The following is an 8201-nucleotide window of genomic DNA, read 5'->3' on the forward strand; positions in this document are numbered from 1 at the left end:
CCTGCCAGAAAAAAAGAAGAGTGGGCTTCAACGGATTTTTTTAAAGCACATTCAGCTACTGAAATTGCATTAGTATTTGGAAGAATTAGGTCATTGTGCTGTAATCTTTTATTAATCATTCTTTATATGAAAGGCATTTTGCTTTGATTAAAAACCGCTATTTGTTCATATTTTTATTATAGATTATACCACTTTTGTTGCAAATATTTTRTCATTTCCTCTACAGTAAAATGGAGCTAATGACAAAATCCTAAGGATGGAGATGATCTCAACAGGTCATGTGGTTGACTTCCATGACCTGAATGAGAATCAACAAAAGCTATTTTATGTTTGATATACAATCTCTAATGATGAAAACTCTACAACCTCACTGGGTAATCTATAACTTCCTTACTCTTASTGTGAGAGCAGCTTTCCCTAAAGGCAAAGCTGAATTTCCTTTGATTCATTTTTTCTTATAAACATGCAGGGGAAAAAAATCCCTTCCTCTTTGCAATAGCATTTTACATTCCTAAAACTTTTATTTTATTCTCTCTGTCCTTTCTTATTCAGTCTAACAAGCCCTATTTCTTCAATCTTTCCCCAGTTCTGTTTTAGTTGTTCATTGAGTTTAATTTTCATTGAACTAATTGTTCCACACCTTTCTTGAAACACAGCTTCCACAGCTATTCATACTTCATATTCATATTGAGCTCCCAGAACTGGGAATAGTGCTTCTTTGAAGCTTTATCAGTACCAAGAAAAGGGAAAGGATTACTTTTCTGTCTCATCACATTTTTTTAATATATCCTAATTTTATGCTGACTCCTTTTGCAATGACATGATGTTACTGTGCTATCTAAAATTTATTTATCTTCCAGTGCACTGGCAATTCTTCCCAGCTTCATATCAAGTTAAAATTTAATAAATATCATCCAGGTTGTTAACATAAATAGTAGAAAGAGTTGGACTCATGACAGACTTTACAGAGGCCTATTTAATACATTCATTTGGATAGAATATCATTGCTAACCACAATGAACAAAGCTGTCACCACCCTAAGGCATCAAATTTTGCCCTTTTATTAAATGAGTAAAATGCACAGCTATGAATGTCTGTAATGGAAAACATTTTGATGTGAAATGTACTACTTGTTACGAGAAGCTGGTGTAGCCATCAAATCATATACACCTGTCAGCAACAGCAGCAATATAGTAGCACAGGAAAAAATTACAATGTTAGAAGTAAGGTTAAAAGCAAAAAGAAGTCAAGAAAGGCTAGCACTACTAACTTCATGGATGCATACTATTAAGATTTTAACTGACTGAGTTTTAATTTACAGTAGTAGACTATTAATAAAGCATAGTGAAATGAGGCAAATAGCAGTGAGCAAAGGGTAGAACTAAGGTAATATAACTAGAGTCTTAAGGATTGCTTGGATATTGGACAATTTGAGAAGGAAAACCTATCAAAAAGCAAATGGTCAAGATAAAGTTACTTAACCACTGTAAACCGTTTTGTTAAAACAAAATTATCATTAGATTCATAAAAAAACATAGGTACTCTTCGGTTCTCATTGTCAGCTTTTTACAGTTAAAGGTATTTTTTTAGGATTTAAGACAAGACTAAACCTATAAATGCAGAAACAGATAGTAACTAATTTTTCTTCTTACTAAAGATGTGAAAGCCAAAGCTGATCAATGATTCTGCTTCAGATAAATTGTGTTTGTCAAGTAGTCACATGATTCTATCCTATGGAGAAGAAGTTGTGGAAATAGGCTAGATGGCCGAAAGCATTTGCCTGACAGTAAAACTCTTAACAGGAGACTGATTTTGTAATGTTACTGTACAGTTACCTCTGGGAAACAGAATGAAGATTCTGTTTTGTGTTTACCTGCTGTTAGAAACAAGAAAGCTAATAGTGAGATTCTGGTCAACAACCAGACATACATCAAATTAAGGGGAAAAGCAACATTAAATTCAAAATGGATTTGGTGACTTATCTAACACCTTAGTACTTAAGTGAAACTACTAAAATCTTTAGATAATATGAAAATAAGAATACAAGGTTAATATCTGAAGTTTAACTGAAAGGGACTGAAATTTAGACAGAAGTAAAGCAGCATTTTGCCACTGATGCCAGTTAAGTCTGGATTTCCCTCTGTAATAACAAAATAGAGTCACTAGTGACAGTAATTAGGTGAAGACTGTTAGAAGTAGCTGAATCAGGTGGCCTGACATATGTAAGAGCATCTCTGTGTCCCCAGATTCAGTCAATAGCAAGACTGAGTATGTATTCCCAATAGGCACGTGTGCAAACACGTGTGCGCACACACAATACGCACACACAGCTCAATCCCACTGGAGAAGTGCTTTATCAGCTCCCAGTGCTCACACAAACATGAACAGCACCAACTGCCTGATCCTGTTCCTCTCTCCGGCTGACCAGGTTTGAAGATCCATAGTGTAACACATGCTTTTATACACACACCCTGTGGGCCCCTCCAGTAGCTGGCCTTAGACAGTCAATCGGTCCAGTATCTGGTCCCCAGACCTATGGTCTTTCCTGTAGCTGGCTCCCAAACCTCTTATCCTACTTGCAGGTTACTTGGCTTGAAGTTTGCTAGCAAATTATACAGATGCACACACACACACACAGAAGACTGAGGTTCCCTAGGGAAACGTAACACAGCCTCCTTTTCTTGGAAGGATCCAGATTCCTAGATATGTGGATGTCTTTTAAGTGTAGCAGCTCTGTCTTTTCTTCATTTGTGATTCCCATATTAGAAATGTAGWCTCTAAAGTCAGTAATTTGGCTTTCTCTTGCCAGAGAAAATGAGGAACTGAATTCCAGTCCATACCTCCTAGGAAGGCATAGCTTATGAGAGAAACTAGACCTAGTCCTTCCAGTACCTTAAYTGATGCTTTCCATCTCAAGCAGTGATTGACTGTAGCTATTAAAATTTCTCAAAAGAATTTTGCATCATTGAAGACCTGGGCAATTCAGACAAACACAGATATTTACAACAGAATCATATCAGTCCAGAATTGAAAGTCATTGCAAAACAAAATAATAAATTCTTTAATTGTTGAAATATACACTAACAGAAACTGAGGTATGGAGTGAAAGGGAAAGAGGATATGTTGAAAGGGTTCATGCCCAGGTCTTACCTTGATATGGAGTGGAGATGGGCTCACTGTTCAAAATCAGACTTTGCGAGTTTGAAAGTTCTTGGATCAATCAGTTTAACTGTACCTTCTGGGATTTACCACCAAGAGCCTTTTTATCATCAAGAATGTAATCTACACCAAAACACATTAAAATGCGTTTTTTTTTTTTCTTTTGACTCTTGTGGAAAAGATGAGAGCTCCTGCTAAATATCTACTTTTTGGAAACTAAGACCCATTGTTTTCTCCCCCCTTAAGCTGCTCTCTCATCTTCAGTTCTAACAGCTTCATATAAACCCAGCCCTTGTCTTGCATCTACTGACAGAACTCACCAGCCTACAGCTGCCTCCTACTCCCATTATTTTGCTTCTTTAAAGGTTAAAGTGGGTCTCTAGTGGTAATAATTCTGCAGACTAAAGTCATTTCCTCTGAAGTTATCATCATAACTGAAATGTCATCACCCAAAAGCACAACACAGGTAGTGGGAACCCTGTTACTGAGGTGAGAAGTTGATCTTAGTTTGACCTGAAAGGACTCCCACCTTTCTCAATTCCCTTCTGTTRGTAGACTCTCTAAGGAGAAACACACCAAATGGTTTAGTGGGCATCTTTATTTTGCAACCAAGTTTAGCAAAACACACCTCTACCTTTGGCATCCATGCCCAGCATACAGTATTTGGGTTTAAATACAGAAATTGTACCTATTGAGTGAGAATCTACAAAATGTTTTTGTAGCAAGTCCACAAGTATATGGCAGTCCAAAGTTTTATTGTCATCTATGACATACAGAAAGACTTTCCAATGCCTCAAATACTTTAGGAAGATCTGAGTGTGAGTTTAGTTTGTTTTTAACTATATTTAACTGAGCTGGATGGATGACTGCAGGCAGCATCTGAGACAGTATGTTGGGAAATACTCCAGAGTTCTGTCGCTGATTTTGAGTGTCAGATTATCATGAGTTCAAGACGACTTGCGGGAGATGATGGTTCTGGATGCTACTGTGAGAAGGTAGTTTAGAAGAGAAAATATGGAAAGAAAATATGGAGCTACAACTTAGATGCTGCAGACAATCATTCTATTAATGATTTTGAAAGTATTATCATCTCCTCAATATATCCCCAATCTTTACCAGCTGAGTCTTTATAAAAGCCTGTTCCTCTCTCAATTTCCTCCCTTCTGCTCCCTTCGGTCCTCAGTAGTAATTCCTCCATCCTTCTTCTTGCAGTACCATGATTATGCCAAGGTGTAGTATGCTGAATACTATAAGCCAAGTGCTTGGATGCAAAATTTCTCCTAGCCTGAATATCTATGTGAACTAAGCCCTTCCTTTTTTTTCCCCAAGCTATATAGCCCTGGAGAATAACACAGGTATTATCTTTGCTGCTTCCTSTAGTCACAGAAAATCATGATCTCCAAAAGCACCTGCAACATATCCGTAGCTTCCCATCTGGGAGACTTGAGATTGCTTCACTGGGGCACTTTGTTTGCTACAGGTCAGGATACTACCTCTAAGCCAGCCACTGTGCGACCCTTAGGTGGAGGGCTTACAGAGTGCAAATTCTGTAAGGTTAGGTGGACCCTGCCTGGAGAACTTGCATCCCAATACGCAACTGCTATACTGAACCAGTACTTAAGTATATATATATAAAAAACATTTAGAAGATACAGAACTGATCAGAAGTAACTGAAATATTGTGGCTTTCAAGTACTTTGGTGCTTGAACTGTAAGTTAGTTCACTGACCTACAACTCTGTTTACGATCTCTGCTACATTCGTATTTAATTTCTAATTACAGTTTTTAAAGTGTACAAATAATCCTATTGAAGTAAAGCAAAATAGACATTTGATCCATCAGTTAATCAGAAAAGAAAATGAGGTCAACTCATGTACTCAAATCATGTACTATTCCTAAGATGAATGGGAAAAAAATGACATGCATAAATTCAAATGATAAATAAATTAAGAAGGGATTCAAAGCTTAAGCTGCAGACATCAACAATATATTGGGGGAAAAAAAGAGACTACTATTAAGAGTGCTGTATGTAAGATGAGAGAGGTACATATTCCCTTTCACAGAGTGCTCCTGAGTTCTAAATCTGGCCTTAGACACTATGCTTAGGGAAGACGAAAAATGAAGTGGAGACAACTCAAATGAAAGAAAGAAAATAAGAGAGATGCAGAAACTCTGGCATGTAAGAAAAACTTGAAATAACTGGATCATTTTTTGATTTGAAGGCATCAATAAATGGAGAGCACTTTCCATTTTCACTATCAGAGATTTGTGTTCTATTTCTGTTTTGAATTTCTATGGCAATTAATTTCTCCCCATTGCTCCTTGTTATAGCTTTCTCCATTAAATTAAAATGCTATGCAGTACATAATATTTTATTCTTGTAAAGAGCCTATAAATTTTAATCTTACTTGTGAACTGTTTTTAATAACTAAACAGATCATCCCTATCTTTTTTTCAAACTATTGTTTATCTCTTTGCAGCCTATTCCAATTTCTCTATCAATATATATAGTAAAATTACTAATTACTAGAGGCAAATTATCTCTTAATTACTGTTTACCACTCTTTTCTTTACATTCAAGAACAGTATCAACCTTTTTCACTTCTGCATCCCTGGCATCACATTTTCAGTTATGCTGACTGATCTGTATACTTCAGCAAGATTTTTCAGAATGCATTTTCCCTGCTTATAGCTCTACAGTCACTGCTTCTAGATTTAAGGACTTAACTGTATTAAATTGCACTTTGTTTGAATGGATCAAGCACATCATCTGTTTCACACATTCTAAGTGTGGCTTTCAGCTTAACACAGTACATAGCACTTTATTGTTTTAARTGAATCATTACTTTTAGAAAAATATCCAATACTCTTTCAGAATGTGCACTGAATAATCAAGTAACAGCTCACAGTCCAAGATTAAACTTCTTCCAAGGACAATTACTAAAAATATTTGTGTTATTGCTACTCTGAAAACAAGTAGCTTAAACTTCCACCAGGTATTGTTACACTACTGTCTGCTAGATTTAAATTATCAGTTTTATTGTTATATTTACATACATATGTCTGAGCTCCATCAATTTTTTTTCTTCCTGAACTGGGTTTATTCAATTAAGAAAACAGAAAACTGAGAAGGGAACACAGTAACAGAAAAAAAAACTGTTACACAATGCATTTTAATTTATACAAACAGAAAACAAAACTATAGGGCACAATATATGGCCCTCATGAGTAAAGTGCTCCCCAAGTTTGCTGTTCTCCATCCCACACTTTATGCAAATCATTACAAATAGCTTTTAAATGAAGAAACCTTTCTTAGCTAAAAATATTTTCAATTATTGTGAAAGAACCAAGTGAATAAGCCAACAAATTATACATTTTGCAGATTATAATGTGTTTSGGATGCATGCATGGGAAGTTGAATGTATTCTCAAGTATAGTATGTATCTTGACTTTCAGCTGACAAGCTAAAAAGAGATAATGACGCCACAGAACACTATGCAGTTAGTGGCTGAGAATATGCAAATATTAGGTGACTACTTTAAGCAGTAGCATTTGAAGTCAGTGTAGAGGTATAGACACTTCAATATATATAGTATGTAATAATATATAATTATATATTTTTATATATTATGGTATACATTTAAATATATTCATGCAATATATTTAAAGAATGAGATACAAGGCAGGCTAAAAAAAGCATGTGAAGTATATCACATGAGACTGTCAGACAATATAGGAAGTACACATAAATTATTGTCTCTATTCCCTTGGTAACTATAAAAAAAAAGGTCCTGCTACTTAAGGTACTTATACAAACCTTATTTTTGGACATAGTCTTGTATAGTGCATACAATCATTAAAATAACACAATATCCTCATAAGACTGATTCCTACTTGAAGACCTGCTGTTGAGACTTGCCCCAGGTGATAAAGGAACTCAGTTTTCAACAAAAAGTTAGTTTCTTAGTCATAAGGCAAGCTTTCTCCTGAATAAGGTTCCCACAGTGATAACCTAACAATATCATTCAAGAGAACGGCAAAGATGTCTGAACACGTACCACAGTAAGATGGTCGTACATCATCAGGCCCAAGGTAAGAGATAAAACCTGCCAAAATAGCAAGTTTGTTCAGTGAAACATCAGGGAAATGCTTTTCAAATGTATTCTGTTTGGGAGGACTTAATTTTAAAGATAAAGCATATGAGAATGAGAGAAATACCAAGGTCACACTCACTTCCTTTCCAAAAAAACCAAAATGGCACCTTGAAATAACTTAGCGGYATTTGATATTCCCATGGCAATCATCTTTGAGCATGGGATTTTCACTATGGAGTCTTCTCAGTTGCACTTAGGCCAGTCACCAGCTTAGGGCCTGGTGCAAAGTGTTATTAGACTGTGTCCCTCAATGCCACACTCCCTATGGGCATCTGTGTCTTCCTGAAGCTGCCACACCATCAAAAGAGGTGCGCCTCGATGCAGGGGACACAGGTGCTGCCTTGGTCTATCTCTCCCTGAACTCAGAGGGAGGGAAGTGCTCTGCAGCCAGAACGGACCCCTGGGGCGGCATCCACCTCAGCAGCCGCGTCCACGCCGGCCTCGCTCATCCGGCGATCCCTGGTTTTCCACGCTCCTGCGGCAGTAGGTGGATCCCTGGGAGGCGCTAAGCCCTCTCCCTCCCTCCGCGGCTGAGGAGGCGCCTGAGTGCGGCGGCATCTTCCCTTGCCTCATTGGCGGGAGGAGGAGCCGTCACCACCACCGCCGCCGCCTGCGGGGAAGGTAAGCTATGAAGGAAGGGGATCGCCGCCGCCACCTTTTCCCTCCCTCTTCCCCGGGCGCCGGGGAGAGCCCCGCGCGCCCCTCCGCCGCGGGGCAGCGGCGGCGCCACGGCTGCTGGCGCCCGGGCGGCGGTTGGCAGCGTCACGCGCGGCTCTAACGGACGTTCCCGCCCCGCGCCGGCCCCTCGAGCCTGCGGGCGGTGGGGGGAGGGGAGAGGGCGCCCTGGCACGCTCGCGCGCTTCCCGCCCCTGCGCCAGCGGCCGTTGG

General features: G+C 38.6%; 1 protein-coding gene across 8 annotated transcripts in view; it reads left to right on the plus strand.

The window, feature by feature from the left end:
• Nucleotides 1-7847: 7847 nt before the first annotated feature.
• LOC146584326 (RCC1 and BTB domain-containing protein 2) overlaps nucleotides 7848-8201 on the plus strand; it is a 39831-nt gene continuing 39477 nt past the window's right edge. For all 8 annotated transcript variants that reach the window (XM_085324931.1, XM_085324938.1, XM_085324932.1 and 5 more), the window contains exon 1: nucleotides 7848-7934. The gene's annotated coding sequence lies outside the window, so the exon portion shown is untranslated. The remainder of the gene's footprint in view (nucleotides 7935-8201) is intronic.

The sequence above is a fragment of the Rhea americana genome, unplaced genomic scaffold, assembly GCF_003343005.1.
Source record: "Rhea americana isolate MKP2758 unplaced genomic scaffold, rheAme1 scaffold_95, whole genome shotgun sequence".
In the NCBI taxonomy this organism is placed as follows: Eukaryota; Metazoa; Chordata; class Aves; order Rheiformes; family Rheidae; genus Rhea; species Rhea americana.